The sequence below is a fragment of the Eriocheir sinensis genome, chromosome 10 (genome assembly GCF_024679095.1).
Source record: "Eriocheir sinensis breed Jianghai 21 chromosome 10, ASM2467909v1, whole genome shotgun sequence".
NCBI lineage: Eukaryota > Metazoa > Arthropoda > Malacostraca > Decapoda > Varunidae > Eriocheir > Eriocheir sinensis.
The window spans coordinates 8,304,782-8,326,510 of record NC_066518.1 but is presented as its reverse complement, the minus strand read 5'-3'; the positions used below and the strand labels follow the sequence as shown (position 1 = coordinate 8,326,510).

General features: G+C 42.7%; 3 long non-coding RNA genes across 3 annotated transcripts; 2 read left to right on the top strand and 1 right to left on the bottom strand.

Moving 5' to 3' along the window:
* Window positions 1-1,063: 1,063 nt before the first annotated feature.
* Window positions 1,064-2,358, top strand: LOC126996540 (uncharacterized). The gene is made up of 2 exons (XR_007751246.1): window positions 1,064-1,347; window positions 1,565-2,358. It is a non-coding gene; the product is annotated as an uncharacterized LOC126996540 (long non-coding RNA).
* Window positions 2,359-7,107: 4,749 nt separating this feature from the next.
* Window positions 7,108-8,973, bottom strand: LOC126996541 (uncharacterized). The gene is made up of 2 exons (XR_007751247.1): window positions 8,045-8,973; window positions 7,108-7,813 (listed from the first exon to the last, which is right to left on the bottom strand). It is a non-coding gene; the product is annotated as an uncharacterized LOC126996541 (long non-coding RNA).
* Window positions 8,974-15,578: 6,605 nt separating this feature from the next.
* Window positions 15,579-17,461, top strand: LOC126996539 (uncharacterized). Its single transcript, XR_007751245.1, has 2 exons — window positions 15,579-15,997; window positions 16,705-17,461. It is a non-coding gene; the product is annotated as an uncharacterized LOC126996539 (long non-coding RNA).
* Window positions 17,462-21,729: the final 4,268 nt, after the last annotated feature.

The window sequence follows — 21,729 nt, the reverse complement described above, 5'->3', positions numbered from 1 at the left end:
TCCCCTATTCTTCGACAACACTCAGCTGTCACCTTTTTCAACACTAAATATTCTCGGTCTATCCTTAACTCAAAATCTCAACTGGAAACTTCATATCTCCTCTCTCGCTAAATCAGCTTCCTCGAGGTTGGGCGTTCTGTATCGTCTCCACCAGTTCTTCTCCCCCGTACAGTTGCTATCCATATACAGGGGCCTTGTCCGCCCTCGTATGGAGTATGCATCTCACGTGTGGAGGGGCTCCACTCACACAACTCTTCTGGACAGAGTGGAATCTAAGGCTCTTCGTCTCATCAGCTGTCCTCCTCATACTGATAGTCTTCTACCTCTAAAATTCCGTCGCGATGTTGCCTCTCTTTTATCTTCTATCGCTATTTTCACGCTGACTGCTCTTCTGAACTTGCTAACTGCATGCCTCCCCCCCTCCCGCGGCCCCGCTGCACACGACTTTCTACTCATGGTCATCCCTATACTGTCCAAACCCCTTATGCAAGAGTTAACCAGCATCTTCTCTCTTTCATCCCTCACGCTGGTAAACTCTGAAACAATCTTCCTTCATCTGTATTTCCTCCTGCCTGCGACTTAAACTCTTTCAAGGGGAGGGTGTCGGGCCACCTCTCCTCCAGAAACTGACTTCTCTCTCGGCCACCTCTTTTGATTCTTTTTATAGGAGCAGCGAGTAGCGGGCTTTTTTTCATTATTGTTTCCTTTTTTTGTGCCCTTGAGCTGTCTCCTATGTTGTAAAAAAGAATAATAATAATCTCCTACCCTGGATAAGGATAACACATCCGCCATAGAGTCATAGTCTGAAGGGACGGAGATGAGCGCTGAAGCACTGCGTACCATTGAATATTTCACGAATTTCCATTTTCAGCTTTTTAGCATGCACCGGAAAAATCACTAACTTTTGAAAAATAAAATCTTGAAATATTTTCACAATTTACAAGTTCTATGAAAACAAGATTTTTTTTTAAATAGATTAAACCGTGATAGTGAAGTGATTCATTATACTTCCCTTTTCAAATATGTTTGTATGTCCTTAGCCAATGCATATGTATAGGTTTTCCGAACCATTTGAGTATTTGCTGTATGTATAAATTTTCGTAATGCCCCAATTAAGAAATATTTTCTGTGAAGTTAGATAACTTGGGAGCAAGGCCGAACGCTACTGGGTCAGGGGAAAGGCTGTGGATGCGCCAGGTGCAGGTCGACTATCGGCGGTGGTAGTATATAAATACGGACGCAGCAAAAGTTTCGACAGAGCACTACTGGCCCGGTAGATCTTATCCTTACTAGCTGTTGGTCTAGCCTCAAACGATGAGTCCGTGCATCATCTTGGCCCTGCTGGTGGTAAGTGGCCTTAACGTATTGGACACAAAGAAATATATCATTGCAGTCATCTTACTGTAACTTCTCCCAATGCTCACTGTATACCTTCTCCCTATGTTATCATGAATATTATTGAGTTTCCAAAAGAAATTTCTTCTAATGTTTTTTCCCTGGTAATCCTCGTGGAAAATCGAGGTGTACGAATTATCACTTCATTGAATCTACTATTACTTTACAGGCGGGAATCGGCAGCGTCGCGGGATTGGAAATATGTGCCGTAGACTGCTCACATGGAAACGAGCTCACAGCTAATCCCGTCGACTGTAAAGGCTACTATATATGCTTTGATTTAATGAACCATAGTGAGTATCCGTTTACATGCGAAGGCAACATGTTTTTCGACATTATATCCCACTCCTGTAAAGATTCTGGTTACACTTGCACTCCTGAATGTGAAAAATGCTCCTTCGATTGTGAAACACCTGTCCTGGATAAAAGAGCGAGCTCAGTCGACTGTGGTGTTTACTTTACGTGCAGCACAGGTGAGTGGACCACGTGTCCCTCTGATGCGCCATATTTCAATGGTGACGTTTGTCAGACAGACCAAAACAACTGCTGCACTTGCAAGTCATACTGCACTCAGGTTTATGCGGACAATCACGTCCTTGTCGCAGACTTACGCAACTGTACCAACTATTACCTTTGTCTGAAGGAGGGGATCCCAGACGAAACTTCTCACGGCCATTGCCCAAGCGGTAATTACGATCCTGAAGCGCGTAATTGCGTCGAAAATGGTCCCTGCATACAGCCTTGCGCCTGAACACAGAAGCGCCTCTGCGTGGTGAGTGAACGACAGGCCTCAACATGACCATGCTGCGGATCCTCCTCACGACTAACTCTCTCCAGTGGGCCTTGTTCAACAGATATGTTCTTCGTGAAGTTGCTGTAAACTGTCCTTATGAATAACTGAATGTACAGAAATGAGGGAGGCTTAAACTTTATGAAAATGAATAAATATATTTAACAAGAATACTCATTTGTCTTTCTTGCTCCTCTATTGTGTTTATCTACTACCACCATTACCTTTTGCTCCTTCTTTAATATTTTTTTTTATCTAGGCTATCTATCAAAGAAAAACATACGTAGTCACCACAAGGTTCTCCTTAAAAAAAGGACAGGAGTAAAATAAAAATCATTCCTTATAATTTGAGAGATTTCATAACGCTGTGATACAACGTGGTGGATTGTAATGAAAGAACTTCTTCCAAAAGTATAGTCTATTTCCACAAGAAGCAATAAAAGGTTTAGTCGGTAACTCGAGCCAGCTTGAAGACGATTGCATACGAACGCTCTTGTCACGGGTGAGGGTCTTGTGAGAACCAACTGGCCGTTCCTTTTATCAGATAAAGAACACAATGTCTCCGAAGAGGCAATCGGGAAGGAATACAATATCAAGGATTTTTCGTCTAGGTTTCAACCTTGCGGACAATACAGGAAACGACACGGATAACACTCACATGATAGGTAACTTTCCGTGCACAGACTTGTTCATCGTTGCGGATAGTTTGCTCTCAAATTAAGAATATCAAATAATAACAAGTTGAAAAAAAACTACTGCAATATGTGTGCACGAAAATAATAAAAGTAATATTGAGCATATTGAAATAGAATTATGGAAATACGGCATTCATAGAATTTAAAGAATTATACATTGTTAATACATTGCCTGAAATACGTAAGATACATGCATGTTCTTGAAATGTGAGATCAGTGGTTATAGTACATGGAAAAATAATAAAATAAATGACACATGCAGAAGATGAGAACGACGGAACTGCATTGACAAGGTTTAGCATTAAATCATGAAGATATGAAACCTCTCAACAACAAAAAATCAATTTTAACCTTGAGGACAGTTTTTACAATAATAAAATGGCATATGAAATGTTCACTTAATTAAGGAATAATAGAATATATATATATATATATATATATATATATATATATATATATATATATATATATATATATATATATATATATATATATATATAGTAACCAAAGGAGACAGTTCAAGGGCAAAAAAAGGAAATAATAATGAAAAAAAAGCCCGCTACCCACTCCTAAAAAGAGTCCATAGGAGTGACCGAAAGATAGGTCAATTTCGGGAGGGGAGGTGTCCTGATACCCTCCTCTTGAAAGAGTTCAAGTCGTAGGCAGGACGAAATACAGATGAAGGAAGATTGTTCCAGAGTTTACCAGAGTGAGGGATGAAAGAGTGAATATGCTGGTTAACTCGCGCGTAAGGGATTTGGACAGTAAGGGATGAGCTTGAGTAGAAAGTCGTGTGCGGCGAGACCGCGGGAGGAGGGGAGGCATGCAGTTAGCATAGAAGAGCAGTCTGCGTGAAAATATCGATAGAAGATAGAAAGAGAGGCAACATGGCGGTGGAATTTAAGAGTAGAAAACTATCAGTAAGAGGAGGAGAGCTGATGAGAGGAAGAGCCTTTGGGCCGCTTTCACAGTCATTTTGTTTGTTTTGATCGTTACCAATGGCGGCGATCGACGCTATAATTTCCCACGTGAAACTGGGCTATGGGGTAGTGGTGGCTGCAAAGGAAGCGAGAGGTGTTGAGAGTGTGTGGCAAGGTGCGGGGCTAGGCTAACCCCGCAGCCGCCACTACCCCATCGGCCAGTTTTACATGGAAATACTATAGCGGCGATCGCCGCTATTGGTAACGATCAAAAAGAACAAAATTAATGTGAAAGCGGCCCATAGACTCCACTCTGTCGAAGAGAGCTGTGTAAGTGGAGCCCCCCAACACGTGAGATGCATACTCCATACGAGGGTGGACAAGGCCCCTGTATATGGATAGCAACTGTGTGGGGGAGAAGAATTGGCGGAGACGATACAGAAAGCCCAACCTCGAAGAAGCTGATTAAGTGAGAGAGGAGATGTGAAGTTACCAGTTAAGATTTTGAGTTAAGGATAGACCGAGGATGTCTTGTGTTGAAGGTGACAGCTGAGTGTTGTCGAAGAATAGAGGATAGGTGTTTGGGAGATTGTGTCGGGTTGATAAGTGGAAAAATTGGGTTTTTGAGGCATTGACGTACACAAGGTTTCTTTTACCCCAATCGTAAATGATAGCAAGGTCTGAGGTTAAGCATTCTGCAGCCTCCAGTCTGGAGCCATGTAATTCCTTTTTTTTTTTTTTTTTTTTTTTTTTTACATCAGAGGACACGGTTCAAGGGCAATAAAAAGAGTACAAAAAAAAAAACGCTACTCGCCGCTCCTATAAAAGATAAAAGTAAAGAGTAGCCAAAAGAGAGGTCAATTTCAGATGGAGAGGTGTCTTGATACACTCTTCTTGAAAGAGGTCAAGTCATAGGCAGGAGGAAATACAGACGAAGGAAGGCTGTTCCAGAGTTTACCAGTGAAGGGGATGAAAGAATGAAGATGCTGGTTAACTCTTGCAAAAGGGGTTTGGACAGTATAGGGATGAGGATGAGTAGAAAGTCGTGTGCAGCGGAGCCGCGGGAGAGGGGGATGCAAGCAGTTAGCAAGTTCAGAAGAGCAGTCAGCATGAAAATATCGATAGAAGATAGAAAGACAGGCAACATGGCGGCGGAATTTTAGAGGTATAAGACTATCAGTAAGAGGAAACATGGAAACATGGACTAGCAGGCAGCAGAAAGCCTGTTGGCTCATTACTAGGCTGCCTGCGTTCAGTGATTCAATCAATCCGTTTGCCATAGGAGTGGCTTGCAGGGAAGGATTAAAGCACTTGTGTATCTACTCTTGGGAGCGTTCAGTTCACTCCCGATGCAGCAAAGTGGCGATCAATGCGTTTCTTGAAGGAGTTGATGGTCTCTGCGCTAACCACTTCAGCAGGAAGGCTGTTCCAGTGGCGAACAACTCTGTTCGAGAAATAACTCCTGCCGATGTCGGTATTGCATCGCCTTGCTTGAATTGTTTTTCCGTTGTTTCTTGTTCTCAGGTTGGTTTGTAGCGTGAAGAGTTTGGAGTGATCAACGTTGCTGAGCTTGTTCAGGTACTTAAAGACTTGTATCATGTCTCCCCGCAGGCGTCTCTTTTCCAACGTGAAGAGGTTGAGTCGCTCGAGTCGCTCTTCATAGGGCTTCGTCCTCAGTGATGGTATCATCTTCGTGGCGCGGCGCTGTACTCTCTCAAGTAATTCAATGTCTTTCCTGTAATTAGGAGACCAGAATTGCACGGCGTATTCCAGGTGGGGCCTTACCAGCGAATTGTACAAGGATAACATAACTCCCGGCGTCTTGTATTCGAAGTTCCTCGATATGAACCCAAGCATTGTATTGGCTTTCTTACAGGCGGACTTGCAGTGTTTTATTTGTTTCAAGTCACTGCTGATGGTGACCCCGAGGTCTCTTTCCTCTTGCACAACATGTAGTGGTTCGCCACCCATGTGGTATGTGTGGTTGCTGTTTCTGGATCCGATATGCATTACTTTACATTTGGCAGTGTTGAAGGACATCTGCCATTTTTCTGACCACCGAGTGATCTGGTCCAGGTCTCTCTGGATAATATCGCAGTCTGCCGTTGTGAGGGCCTTCCCACCCACCTTTGTGTCGTCGGCAAATTTTGAAAGATTGGATTTCAATCCTAGTTCCAGGTCGTTGATATATATGATGAAAAGTATGGGTCCCAGCACTGACCCCTGTGGCACTCCACTTGTGACCGGGAGCCACTCGGAGGCCTGTCCGTTGAGTACAACTCGTTGTTTTCTTCCAGTGAGCCAGTCCTTGATCCACGCTGTCAGATTGCAGCCTAATCCCGCCGACTTGAGTTTCTTGAGGAGTCTTTCGTGTGGCACTTTGTCAAAGGCTTTCTGAAAGTCAAAGGGCTGATGAGACGAAGAGCCTTAGACTCCACTCTGTCTAGGAGAGCTGTGTGAGTGGAGCCCCCCCCACACGTGAGATACATGCTCCATACGAGGGCAGACAAGGCACCTATAAATGGAAAGCATCTGTGCGGGGGAGAAGAACTGGCGGAGACTGTACAGAACGCCCAGCCTCGAGGAAGCTGATTTAGTAAGAGGTGAGATATGAAGTTTCCAGTTGAGATTTTGAGTTAAGGATAGACCGAGGATGTTTAGTGTTGAAGGAGGTGATAGCTGATTTTGTGTGGGAATCACAATGAGATTATTTTCCAGAACACCCAATGGTTAGTTTTGAGCCTACAGCCGAGCGTCTATACTCAGGTCCCACATACCCGCAGAGAGATTGGGAGTATGTGCTTGGGCCGGGATTCGAGCCCAGGGCCGCAGATTCGTAGCTAGGATTGCTGACCACATCACGGAGGTGTTAATATGGAAAATAATTATGGCAAAGAAAGAAAATTTAAGCATGCTCAACACAGCCAGTTTGAAATAAAGGATCTGAGACTGCAAATAAACATTAAATCTACTCTGATGACCCTCTCAAAAAATATCGTATTCCATCCCAAGGCAGACGATTGGGAGGGGCATACGAGTGAAGGAAAGCGAAACTGATCCAAGAAGAGCTAAATTATGAAATATTACATAGGTCCTAATGAATGTGTGTGTGTGTGTGTGTGTGTGTGTGTGTGTGTGTGTGTGTGTGTGTGTGTGTGTGTGTGTGTGTGTGTTCCATGATTCTGAGGGAAAGTAATAATCATTCCTTTTTACACATTCATTTATTCGCAACAGAATTGTGGACTAAGGCGCCTATTTGACAGTGTTTTTTCATGGCGATAAGAAGGATAACACAAAACAAACTAAGTATATTTATAAGTATATTTATATGAGATACGGACGTCATCCTGTCCTGACACAATGGCCACTGGACAGCCCTGAGGAGAGCTGCTGATGGTATCGAAAACAGTGCGACACTTGAGACCTCAAGCACAGCGCTGTAAGCAAGGAGCCTCGTCGTCACACGTTGCTAATATTATATCAAAATTACCCGTTGGACAGTGGCCGTGAGTAATCTCTTCAGGGATTCCTGTTTGTATGCATAGGTAATAGTTGGTACAGTTGTAATAGTCCGGGATCATGGCGTGGGCATCCACGTCACTCTGGCTGCAGTGGGACTTGCAGGTACAGCAACTCTTCTCGTCTAACTGACAAACGTCTCCATTGAAATAGGGTGTTTCAGAAGGGCACACATGCCATTCACCAGTGTTGCATGTATAGTAAACACCACAGTCAACTGGGCTTGATATTTTCCCCAAAACTGGATCAGAACAATCAAAAGAACATTTTTCACATTCAGGAGAGCAGGTGAAGTCATATTCGCGACAGGTATTTGTAGTTGTATCAAAAAACATGTCACCCTCGCAGGTAAATGAAAATGTGCTGTGATCCACAGAATCAAAGCAAATATAATAATTTTTGCAGTTAACCGGGTCTGCAGTTAAGTGCTCACCAGTTTGCTGAGAACAGTCTACCGCGCACGGCGCCAACCCTGCAGCATGGCTGATGCCTACCTGTAATCAAAGTAAACATTGACTTGTGGATCAATTCCTCTCCGTGTTCATAGAGTATGCAGAATTAATTTTGTGTATTACGGTCATGGATAAGTGCAAAAAGTGCATAATTTCTTTTGTAACTAGTCAAGAGAACAAACTGTAAATAAGGTGTCTGGCAATAACAGTGAAATTGATAATTTTTGTACACGAAAATTAAAACCCCACTAAAATTTTCTAACTAATTATCACCAGCAGGGCCACGATGACGGAGGGACCCATTCTTTAAGGCTGGACGAACTGGCGAGTGACGAGAAGATCCACTGGCCAGGGGTCGTTTGTCAGTATTCTGCTACCTCTCTTGCTCTCTTTTCTCTCTCTCTCTATCTCTCTCTATATATATGCATCGTCGGCCACCCTGGGACCACACGGCCGGTAACCGGGCCGCACCTGGCGCTGCCCACGCTTTGCCTTGAACACAGCAGTGCACAAACACGCTTACAACTCCAAATGAACTGCGCAGAAATATATTCATTGGAAGGAATTCATGATGGAAATCATTTATTGCTACGGCAAAACTTCGAAGACTTTAAAGTTTTCGATAAGACCAAAACAATAAATATTTAATAGTTACTGTCTGCAGCATATATATAACTTCGGACTCAAGCTCCTGCCGGGAAGCCTTTTCTTGGAATGCTTCATTTCTCTATAACCCCGCGAGGACTGTGCTCTGCCCGGATGGAGGGAAAGACGCTTTGTCATGCGTAACACATAACGTCTTTATAACACCAACGAGTGTCGTGCCATTTGAAGAGACAATATCTTCTTTTTACGACGATCTTTCTATGCTTGAAATACAGCGTACAACAGTCTTTTATAAGGGGGATTGAAAGGGAAGAACCGATTTAATGATCAATAACCGTCAAAAGTGAAACTCTCGTCTTGAATTCTCCTGGGATTTGCAAGGCCTCAGCAGCTGCTATAAAGCGCTAGCGAGCGTACTTGCGTATTTAAATCCCCAGTTAATTATCCCCCATCTCCCCAGGGTGCACCCACTCGACGGTAAACATAGTGTTGTTGGTTATTCTACTTTTTCATCATTTTATGGGCGATTATTTACGTTGACTTTGTAAAATGATATCGGAACTTCAATTTAGGTTTTCGTGGTGGACAGGCACGCTGCTATAAACGATCAACCCTTATTATAAAAATAAATATACCTGCGCAAAATAAATAATTTTCTAAGAGAGAGAGAGAGAGAGAGAGAGAGAGAGAGAGAGAGAGAGAGAGAGAGAGCGAGAGAGAGAGAGAGAGAGAGAGAGAGAGAGAGAGAGAGAGAGAGAGAGACCATGGAAACCCTGTACTTCGCACATAGGATCTAATCCGATAATTGGAGACATAAATGGGCAGCGTGCCGGGGCAGGGCTAACCCGCTGGAGCCAACACCAAAAGTTTCTGGACAAGATGGTTTTACTATGGTAGGGATGAACACGTGGATGAAGCAGTGGGTGGAGTCCTGTAGGAGAGGTGGTACACATACAGTTTCGCTCCATGCTCTTCGCTTTTTCTTCGAGTCCGTAATAATTTGAAGCGCCTAATAATGTAAAAAGAAAAAAAATACCTCCACCTTCCAAGAAAGCCAAGCTATTTCAGAAAAAGAGGGAAGAAAGCCCTTGAAACTTTTCAGAACAGATCAACATCACCACCCGCCGCTGCCACCTCCGCGTCAACCAACACCTCTGTTACCGCCACGACCCGCCGCAGCTCCCATGCACTTCACGCCTTCCACAGCCATCTACATCATCAGTCAAGGATTTATCTGCATCTACACTTATTCGCAAAAGTTTAGACATCAGAATGCCCATGGAAGAAGAGAGAGCTGGCGACCTTTATTGTGACTGCGATAAAGGCCTTGATGAGCTACGCAAAGTGCACCATATGGGGGCAGCCCTACCATGAGGAGATTTTTACAATGTACGCCGGTGCCAGAGTGGTTCTACGGTGCAGAGACTGCACTGCAATAAAGGACTTTTCTGTTAAGCAAGTGGAGGGCTTGGGCCACGCAAATTTGGGTACAGTGTACCACGCCCTGGTGAGGGGCATTGGGAGAGCATCCTTCTCACAATTAAAGCTGTAAATTCAAAGAAAAAGTTTGGGACGAATAGATTATCATCAAGAGATGAGGGAAAGAAGAGGAGAAAGAGGAAGGTGATAACCACTGCAGCGCAGGTGCGTTTTGCTGAACCCATCGGCAATGAGTAAAAATGTTACTATGATACCCCTCCCACTGAGGGGACAGTATTATGTGTGTGTACTGATATCCACTTATCGAAGTCATCAGTACAAACACAAAAGGGGGCCAGAAACCAACGCAATACCCAGCACCATGCTCTATAGTTCAGGCAGCCGCGTGTTCCACGGCATGGAATTGGTAAAAGATAGGACCATTTACATGACTAGCCTTAGAAAAGACATAGATGACAGTGTATTAGTTTTATGATAACATATAAATAGCGTTACAAAGGGAGGGAAAGAAAGGTCTACGAAAGTAACCCGGATGTCAACACAAGATCGGCTCTCTTGAAAACTTGTACTTTTTATTTTTAACGCGGAACTCTTCTGACACTAATGCATCGATTTTCATCGTTCTTTCTGGAAATTAATGTGAGAGGACGTATACCATTGCCTTCCATGCCCCAAAATTGTGGGTGATTACGATATTGTTCACATATTAAAATGTCTTAACCGGAAATTTACGTAACCTCTATTTATGGTATAGAGTACGGTGTTATGAATAATACCTGAAAATGGCGGATAGAAGGTGATTGCAAGTATCCGTGTTAAATATTTCTGGTATAAACTATATATATATATATATATATATATATATATATATATATATATATATATATATATATATATATATATATATATATATATATATATATATATATATATATATATATATATATATATATATATATATATATATATATATATATATATATATATATATATATATATATATATATATATATATATATATATATATATATATATATATATATATATATATATATATATATATATATATATATATCCTCCAATTTCACTTATTCATGTTTCCCTCGTCTCCTTAATCCTGACGGCAGCACCGCCGTCTCATCTATCTCTAAGGCTGAACTCATCGCTCAAACTTTATGTAAAACTATGCCCTCTCTGGTCTCAACACTCAGAAGGCTTATGAGCCTGATGGAGTGCCTCCTATTGTCCTTAAAAACTGTGCTGCTGTGCTGACACCCTGCCTGGTCAAACTCTTTTGCCTCTGCCTGTCAAAATCTCCCTTTCCATTCTCCTGGAAGTACGCCTACATATAACCTGTGTCTAAGAAGGGTGACCGTTCCAATCCCTCAAAATACCGTCCTATAGCTTTACTTTTCTGTCTCTCTCAAGCTTTTGAGTATATCCTTAACCGGAAGATTCATAAGCATCTATCCACCTCTGACTTTCTATCCGATCGCCAGAACGGGATCTGCAAGGGGGGTTCTACTGGTGATCTTCTTGCTCTCCTAACTGACTCTTGGTCATCCTCTCTTAGCCGTTTCGGTGAAACTTTCACTGTCGCGCTAGACATTTCGAAAGCATTCGACAAGGTCTGGCACAAATCTTTGCTTTCTAAACCTCCCTCTTAGGGTTTCTATCCCTCTCTCTGTACTTTCATCTCCAGTTTCCTTTCTGGCCGTTCTATCTCTGCTGTGGTAGACGATCACTGTTCTACCCCTAATCCTATAAACAGTGGTGTCCCACAGGGCTCTGTCCTATCTCCCACTCTCTTTTTGTTGTTCATTAATGATCTTTTTTTCAATAACAAACTTTCCTATGTATTCCTATGCTGATGACTATACTCTTGATTACCCAACATCATTAAACAGTAGACCTTCCCCACAGGAATTACGTGATTCCAGGCTAGAGCCTGCAAAACGCTTGACCTCAGATCTTGCTCTTATTTCCGGTAGCGGTAAAAGGAACCTGGTGTCCTTCAATTCCTCAAAACCCCATTTTCTCCACCTATCAACTCGACACAATCTTCCAAACACCCTGTTTTTCAACACCACTCAGTTATCACTTTCTTCTACACTAAACATCCTCGGTCGATCCTTAACTCAAAATCTTAATTGCAAACTTCCCATCTCTTCTTCTCTCGCTAAATCAGCTTCCTCGAGGTTGGGCATTCTGTATCGTCTCCACCAGTTCTTCTCCCACGCACAGATGTTGTCCATATACAGGGGCCTTGTCCGTCCTCATATGGAGTATGCATCTCAGGTGTTGGGGGACTCCACACAAACAGCCCCACTAGACAGGGTGGAGTCAAAGGCTCTTCGTCTCATCAACTCTCCTCCTATTACTAGCAGATTTCTACCTCTTAAATTCCGCCGCAATGGTGTACCTCTTTCCTTCTTCTATCGATATTTTCATGCTGACCGCTCTTCTGAACTTGTTAACTGCTTGCTTACCCCTTTCCAGAAGAGCAGTCAGCATGATAATATCGATAGAAGATAGAAAGATAGGCAACATGGAGGCGGAATTTAAGAGGTAAAAGACTGTCAGTATGAGGAGGGGGGTTGATTTGACAAAGAGCCTTTGACTCCACTTTGTCCACGAGAGCTGTGTGAGTGGAGCCCCCACACACATATGATGCTTAATCCATACGAGGGCGGACAAGGCCCCTGTAAATGGACAGCATCTGTGCGTAGGAGAAAACTGGCGGGGACGGTACAGTTTGCTTGCATCATATTAACTCAGCGTATTTTAGCTTGTGGTGAACTGCGTTAATGCAGTTTCACTTAGCAGGTAGTCATAAGTCAATGGTTTTACTATTATACCAGCATGATTAGTAACTAGGCACACTACGGGGGGGGGGGGGGGGCATTCGCCTGAATGCACGCTCAGTTTTAGATAGTAATATTCAAGTTAGGGAGCTGGTGAAGGGATCAGCCCCCTGCCAGTGTTGAGTACTTCCATGTCTTAACATCTTTTTATCATTGCGGGGAAAGGGCTCGTAGGAGGGAGAGGACAACGGTTCCCGGCTTGCTGGTTACATTCACACACGCCTACACATACCCACAGCCCTTACACTTTACTGAGAGAGAGAGAGAGCAGCGGATTCAGTTGTCCTTTCTTGGCGAGCCTACCCCCGCCCAAGTCGCAAAAGAAAGGTGGGAGGTGATCCAGTTATACGTCTTAGGGCGGCATTTTCCCAGTGACCTGGCAACGAGCGTCAGGGATGATGTAGGGAGAGAATGGCGCGGATTGTGAGGGAAGACGTTTCTAGACTCCTTCATATAGACGAGCGAGGCTATAATTATGCCCTACACGTGAGCAGGCGGGCAGTTACTAGTCTCGTCTGCTATACAAGAGAAAAGAACAGGAAATAATCTCGTCCCCTCTCAGAGAGCCTGGACAAAGGCGTTGGACACCACTGGCATTGACTGAGGTGTTGTCTGTTGCGGGAGTTGGAGTCGACGAACAGAGACAAGGTGGTTTCTGAGCTGGCCCCAAGCTGCATTTGTAACAATATTATACAATGAAGAAAAATACCAGAGCTTGTAGAAATATCCCTGATATCTTTTTCGTAATTTATTCCTGTAACGTTTCGGAACTAACATGTTCCATCATCAGACCTATAAAAAGATACAGTGTGTAACAGTTGATTGAAAGAAACACCATTTTTAAACTACTTATGTTTTTTTTTATAATATTTCATAAATCTTAGTTTTTTTTCTCGCACTAGACTGTTCTTGTATTTCTATTAGTACTGATAGTCTTCTACCTCTTAATTTCTGCCGCCATGTTGCCTCTCTTTCTATCTTCTATCGATATTTTCACGCTGACTGCTCTTCTGAACTTGCTAACTGCATGCCTTCCCCCCTCCCGCGGCCCCGCTGCACGCGACTATCTACTCATACTCATCCCTATACTGTCCAAACCCCTTATGCAAGAGTTAACCAGCATATTCACTCTTTCATCCCTCACGCTGGTAAACTCTGGAACAATCTTCCTTTATCTGTATTTCCTCCTGCCTACGACTTGAACTCTTTCAAGAGGAGGGTATCTGGACACCTCTCCTTCCGAAATTGACCTCTTCTTCGGCCACCTCTTTGGATTATTTTTTATATATTTTTTTTTTAAAAAAAAAATATATATATATATATATATATATATATATATATATATATATATATATATATATATATATATATATATATATATATATATATACAAAATATATATATATATATATATATATATATATATATATATATATATATATATATATATATATATATATATATATATATATATATATATATATATATATATATATATATATATATATATATATATATATATATATATATATATATATATATATATATATATATATATATATATATATATATATATATATATATATATATATATATATATATATATATATATATATATATATCATGCCACCTGATGAGCTAAAAGACTTCACGCCAGAGGTTGCATTTAAGCAGCCAACCTGACGCCCCCACCCTCTTACGAGGAATGAAAGGTAAAGAAGTCCCGCTCACGCTCGGGGCAGTCAGAAAGAATTTTAATCTTTCCCAGACGACACAACGCCGTGGTATATATATCAGGCGTCAGGTTGGCTGCTTAAATGCAACCTCTGGCGTGAAGTCTTTTAGCTCATCAGGTGGCATGGTTGGTATGCGCCTTGATTTCTATTCACAAAAAATACAGGTTCGATTCATGGCACAAGTGGTTTGTTGAGATGTTTTTCTGGAGGTTAAAGACAGTTCCTTGATATATATACCACGGCGTTGTGTCGTCTGGGATTGATTAAAATTCTTTCCGACTGCCGCGAGCGTGAGCGGGACTTCTTTACCTTTCATTCCTCGTAAGAGGGTGGGGGCGTCAGGTTGGCTGGCGTGAAGTCTTTTTAGCTCATCAGGTGGCATGGTTGGTATGCGCCTTGATTTCTATTCAGAAAGTACGGGTTCGATTCCTGGCACAAGTGGTTTGTTGAGATGTTTTTCTGGAGGTTAAAGACAGTTCCTTGATATATATATATATATATATATATATATATATATATATATATATATATATATATATATATATATATGCCTAAAATAAGAAGTTAAGATAACATTTTTTCCTTACCATGTCATATATACCTAAAGAAAGAGGAAAAATAAAGATATTTATAAGCAAATAATTGTTATTACTTATTTGAAATTATTACTTAAAGAACGCCTAAAATAGGTGTTTCTTGTAATTATTATTAAAAAAAATAGTAATTATAATAAGTTTTAATGATCGGATGATCGAAATGGTGATCGGAACAGCAGTACTTAAAAAATGATCGGATGATCGGAATCGGATCAGTTGACCAAACTGATCGGATGATCGGGGATCGGAACAACAAAAAAGTGATCGGTGCCCACCACTGACACACACACACACACACACACACACACACACACACACATATATGTGTATATATATATATATATATATATATATATATATATATATATATATATATATATATATATATATATATATATATATATATATATATATATAGATATATATATATATATATATATATATATATATATATATATATATATATATATATATATATATAGTTCGTATGCAATATCATTATCTCGAGAGCGCATGTATTGTTCTTTCTAACACAAGACATCTGGTCCTCGACACTCAAGATCTCACCGCCGTGGAGGGATTTGGCGTCAGATTGCCCTTTCGCAACGACCAATCGTGTCGTGGAACCACTATACTTTTATATTAGAATGGAATTGTTATCATTTTCTTTATTGTTAGCTTTCGAGAATTTGAGTACGAGTAAGAATTGACAAACAACGGTTGTTGTTGTTTTTTGTCAGTATCTACTTGAACTAAATATTCTTTCCGCGAAGTGTAATAGAAGCGTGGGCGACTCCAGGTGCGAGCCGATTACATGCGGAGGTCTTAGGGCATCTGATTAGATGTCCCAGGTTGTTTGACTATATATATACAGAGGCAGCGGAAGACTTGAACGGAGACTCCTGACCAGTGGTTCCTTTCCTTACTTCCCTGTTGGTCCAGTCCTAAAACATGAGTCCTTGCGTCATCATCGCCCTTCTGGTGGTGAGTGGCCCTGTCAGTGAAAACAAGAGTACTGAAGGTCTTTGTAGCTTTTCTTGTCTGTAACGTTTACTTTTTTATGTAGTACTTTTTACTGCGGTATAAAATTTTCCTAATCTATCAATGTGTTCCAATTACTATTCTTCACAATTCAAGGTTCTATCACATTTATTTACTGCTTAACAAAATACATCACACAAGGATTACAAATTATCACTATAGCCAATAATAGGGCGCAATAGCCACAATAGGACAATTTTTTTTTTCATAATTATTTCATCGTCTTTCTATATCAACGTTGCTCCTATATTTTTATTTTCATAGATCCACAACTCTATTTGTAAATTAACTTTTAGTTGATCTTTTATTTAGGAAAAATTTATCTTGCTCTCATCGTTGCTTGCGCCAAACTTTTTTTTTTTCATCTTTATGAATTTAATCAGTGTCACCTAGAATGAACAGTTCAGTCACTTCATCGTGTCCTCCACATCATCGCAACGAATGTCAGTTAAGCTTCTTTTAAATCCAAGTTTCTGAAATCGAAAGGTTCCGAGTTCAATCCCAGCTCAGCAATTTTGTGGTGAGATTCTTTAAATGACTTTTTATTTTCACGGGTATGGTGTCCGATTCGAGACCGAAAGGTTGCGAGTTTGATGCCAACTCACGTCAGATTCTTTTGAGATGATTTAATATTAATTTTAATCTTCCAGGCGGGAATCGGCAGCGTCATTGGAATGGAGCTGTGCGCCATAGACTGCACACACGGACACAGTTTCACTGCAGATCCCGTCAACTGCAAAAACTATTATATTTGCTATGATTTATATGACCATAGTGAATATCCCTTCACTTGCGACGGCAACCAGTTCTTCGACATTGTATCCTACTCCTGTAAAGATTCTGCGTACACTTGCACTCCTGAATGTGAAAAATGTTCTTTCGATTGTGCCGAACCTGTCCTGGATAAAAGAGCGAGCACACTCGACTGTGGTGTTTACTTTACATGCAGCACAAGTGAGTGGACCACATGTTCCCCTGATGCGCCATATTTCAATGGTGACGTTTGTCAGGTAGAGAAAAGCAACTGCTGCACTTGCAAGTCATACTGCACTCGGGATGATGCGATCAATCACGTCCTTGTCCCAGACTTTCACGACTGTACCAGATATTACCTCTGTATGGTGGCGGGGATCCCGGACGAGACTACCCACGGCGAGTGTCCAAGCGGTAGTAATTTCGATCCTGACATGCATGATTGTGCCGAAAATGGCCCTTGCATACAGCCTTGCGCCTGAACACAGAAGCGCCTGCAAGGAGCTCCCCTGCGTGCTGAGTAGACGACATGCCTCAACATGATCATGCTGCGGTACCTACTCGTGGCCAACTCTCTCCAGTGGGCCTTGTTCAGCAGAGATGAGATTGGCTCAAACTTTATGAAATCGATAAATATAGTTTAAAAGAAATATTTATTCAGCTTTTTTTATCCTCTTTTGTGTCCATATACTACCACCATGACCCTTACTACTTCTCCTTCATTTTATTTACTATAGAAATATCGATACTATCTGTCAAAAAAAATATAAGTAGTCACCACAAGATGCTCCTAGAAAAGGGCAGGAATTGAAAAATGCAATCTTTTTAATATGAGAGATTTTATGATATCGTGGAAAAATGTTGCTCATAGGAGGGTGGAAGATCAGTGTGACACTGCTTTTGACCTTACCAACGAAACAAACAGTGGGGTCGAGATACTTGTCAATTTTGCCAATAACGAGTGGAGTGCCTAAAGCTGAAAATGACTGAAAGGCAATATATATTAAAGCCGCCAGAGAGAAGAGTATGTAGGTAGCAATTTCATAAGAACCTTAAGCATTAAAATATTGAAATATGAAGAAAGAAGCAGATTCTGAAAGGCTACAGTCTTTCAGACAGCCAGTTTGAATAAAGGAGCTGGGACGCAAAAATAGATAGCTATTCACGCTCTTTAATCAGAGGTATTTATTTTACATTTAACTAATTAATTGTTTATTTATTTATTTTTACATTTGCCTTTACATTTGGCTTTCACGATGGTGCTTGTTGGTTGGCCCCAGCCCGTAGGGTGCGCAGGGAAGGCAAGTATTTTTTAGTGGCTCCATTCTTGCTTGGTTCATGCTGCCCTCGATGGAAAGCATGCAAGAATTCTAGGGGACGGCATAAACGATTGAAATGGAAGAGAGAGAGAGAGAGAGAGAGAGAGAGAGAGAGAGAGAGAGAGAGAGAGAGAGAGAGAGAGAGAGAGAGAGAGAGAGAGAGAGAGATTTACATAGATATTCAGACCACACGCCCTATGGTTAGTCCAGGCTTGGTGGTCTGTCCTTAAACCTAAGTGAAATTATAATAATCAAATTGCAGCAAAACTTTGCATTTCTACTTCAGAAAATATCAAGTTGAAGGAAGTGTCGGTCGGACCAGTGAATGTGGGAACCTACCCCATTCTCGCATTACAAAGTTGTTGAAGAAAAATTTGGTGCAGTATGAGTTTACTTGTTTACAAAGAAGTTTTGTGCCATTATTTCTCGTTCGAAAAGTGTCATCGATTTTAGACTGTTTTGATTTGTCCACACTCGCAAAGCCATTAACGCCGGAATTCTCAATCTATATCTTCCCCCTTCCCGCGAGGAAACAAGGCTTCGTGGACCAAACGGTATTATCATTGACGAGGAGTGTCTTTGATGCAGCGCGCGAAGCGGCTAGCGGGAAAGAAATGAACTAATTTTCTCTCTTGACGAAGAGGTGAAGGCCAGCTCTTCGCCAATATCTTCGCACATTTAATGCTTTATTGCAACATTTTTCCATATTGCTGTATTGTTAATTGGATATAAGAACAATTTCAATTTTTTAGGCCTTATATAAAAAGTCATACAATGCGAGAAACGTTATTTTTCTATTTATTCAAGACTTCACGGTTCCTATGATAATTTAAGCCAACAGTGGAACACACCTCTCAACCAGTACGCCCCGCCCTTTAGTCTCAACTATTCACAACAGTTCTCTTTTTGAGTGATTGTAGGGCTGGCACTTCGAACCATAATCATGAAGATTTCTGGGATGAATTTTAAAGTGACGGACTGACAGGCTTCGGCCTCCGGGCGCGTGTTTCCAAAGTCCGTATGAGTATGTGGTGACATGTGGTAGCTACTCCGTGCTGGGCTTCCCACAGCCAATCTCCAAACTCGTGACGTCACCTGTGGGTGGAGCTTAAGCAAAGCTCAGCAACACATAGATGATACCATTTTCCACCCACTGATAGGGGCTCTAAAACTAGTTAAAAATATTTTTACAAGGGAGAAATAACGAAGGGAGAAAGAGATGTCTCATGGAACAGGAGGAGAATAAAGAAAATAAAAGCAGTTTATTCTAACGAGGTCTCCTAAGCTCCGCCCACAGGTGACGGGACGAGTTGAGCGCGAAACAAACATCGCCACGCATCAATGTAAATTTTCCGCTGTATATAGTGTATGTCACTGTATCAAGCACTGTTTACTTAAGTATTTGCCACACAATATTATCCATTATAGAAATGTACCTAAAGAGGCTCGGGTGGTTCCCGTCCACAAAAGGAGCTCCAGGTCTGACCCCCAAAACTACCGGCCCATCTCCCCGCTGTCTGTGGTGGGTAAAGTGTTTGAGAGGGTCGTGGCAGACGTAGTCTGTCGCCACCTCAAGGACAACTACCTCCTCTCGGACCAGCAGTATGGGTTCAGATCTGGCCGGTTGACCTCCGATCTGTTGATGCTGCTCACCAAGAGCTGGCAGGACGCCCTTGACGACGGCCTTGGACACTGTCGTGGGAGCCCTGGACATAGCGGGTGCCTTTGGCAGGGTGTGGCACGGAGGCCTCCTTGAGAAACTCCGTGCTAAGGGCATTTAAGGCGACCTCCTTCAGCTCCTGGGAGACTATCTTCAAGGAAGGACCCTCCAGGTTGTCGTCAACGGGCAGGCGTCCGAGTCCCTGCCAGTGGAGGCATCAGTGCCACAGGGCTCAGTGCTGGGGGCAGTTCTGTGGAACATATGGATGGACGACCTTCTCCGGCAGCTGCCAGCAGTCTCAGCTTACGCTAATGACTGCACTCTCTTCTGCACCTACCCCCGACAAGACAGTGGGCGAGCTGCTGACGAGATCAATCAGCAGCTGAGGGTGCTACAGGAGTGGGATGCGCGCGCTGGCAGGTGACCTTTGCCCCAGAGAAGACCCAGGCAATGGTGGTCTCTCGATCCCGCACTGCCGGGCCAACAGTAAAGGGGAAGCTAAGCTTTGGTGGCGTCCCCCTCCCATTCCAGGAATCCGTCAAGATTCGGAGAGTGGAAGTGGATCGAGGGCTACGGTTTGACAGCCACATCAAACACATTGCCCAAAAGGCCTCCCACAGAGTCGACTGCCTGTGAACGGTGGCAAGTTTCCTCGACAGAAAAGGGAGGCTGTTGCTCTACTAGGCCCAGATACGGCCTTACTTAGAGTATGCTGCCCTCTCCTGGATGTCGTGTCGCACAGCGGGAGACTCGACGCCATCCAGCGACGGGCACTGCGACTGGTGGATGCTGCAGAACCCCAAACCGGGCCGGAAACTCTCAGCTTCGTCGACTCCCTGGAACACCGCAGGGACGTAGCTGCTCTTGTGTTGTTTCATAAGGCACAAGTGCAAGGAGTGCCACACCTGGCGGGCCTACGCCAACCTTCGAGAGTCACCACGCGGGACACGAGAACGGTGCTATCCCGTGGTGACGCAGTGGAGGTGCCGCGTTCCCGTACCAGCCAGCGCCAACGCACCTCTGCGGGAAGAGTCTGTCGGATGTGGAACATGTTCACGGCCAGTGTCCCAAACATCCGAGAGATGAACACCCAAAAAATAAAACAGTCGGCCCACCACTGGAGGGCCTCACTCCTCACTCCACAGAGGGGAGCGCCTCGGTGGCAGCGGGGCAGTGGCGAGCGGGAGCGAGAGAGAGGAAGACGCATGATTGGGCTGAGTCAATGCTCGTGTTTGCGCTTGCGTTTATTATAAGCGCCGTCCACACTATGGGTGGGCAGTCGCGGAATCAGGCGGACTGACGAGGGGGTGATCGTCCACACTATAAGCGACAGGCGTGGCACGACTGGTGAGCAGCCCGCAGCCAGTGTTGCCGTTATTGGTACGAACGTACCAGATTTGGTATTTTTCGTTGTACAAAGTACGACTTCCACTAGATCTGGGACTAAATAGATATGGTATTTTTGTTCTATACATTGTGGAAATAAAATTAATAGTGTCGTAAGGCGTTACATTTTTGTTCTGCCATGTACTTCGTTAGTGTTCAACACCTTCAGCAACCCAAGAGGATATAGATTTATTTTTTTATAGGTATGTAGACATAATGATATAATGCGGGGGGTGGCGTAACAATATTTTTTTATAGTTTATGTAGTTATTTTTTTATATAGATTTTATTCTGCCCTTTGAATAGGCAGCACACGACAGGGCACCTTTGGGTCTGTACACACATTCAAAAAGCCATCGTTACAGTGGGGTCCGACGAATTTCACACTGAGCAACCCGGTAATCTCCGTAGGGTTGGTAAGAGTGCGATCACCCCCACCACCTCAGCTCTGCTGGGGGGAGCAGGACAGGACCCCCGTAAGGGAGGGATAGAGAGGAAGGGAGACACAGAGATACCAGATATCACCATAATATTAACGGAGTGATTTGAGTGCTACT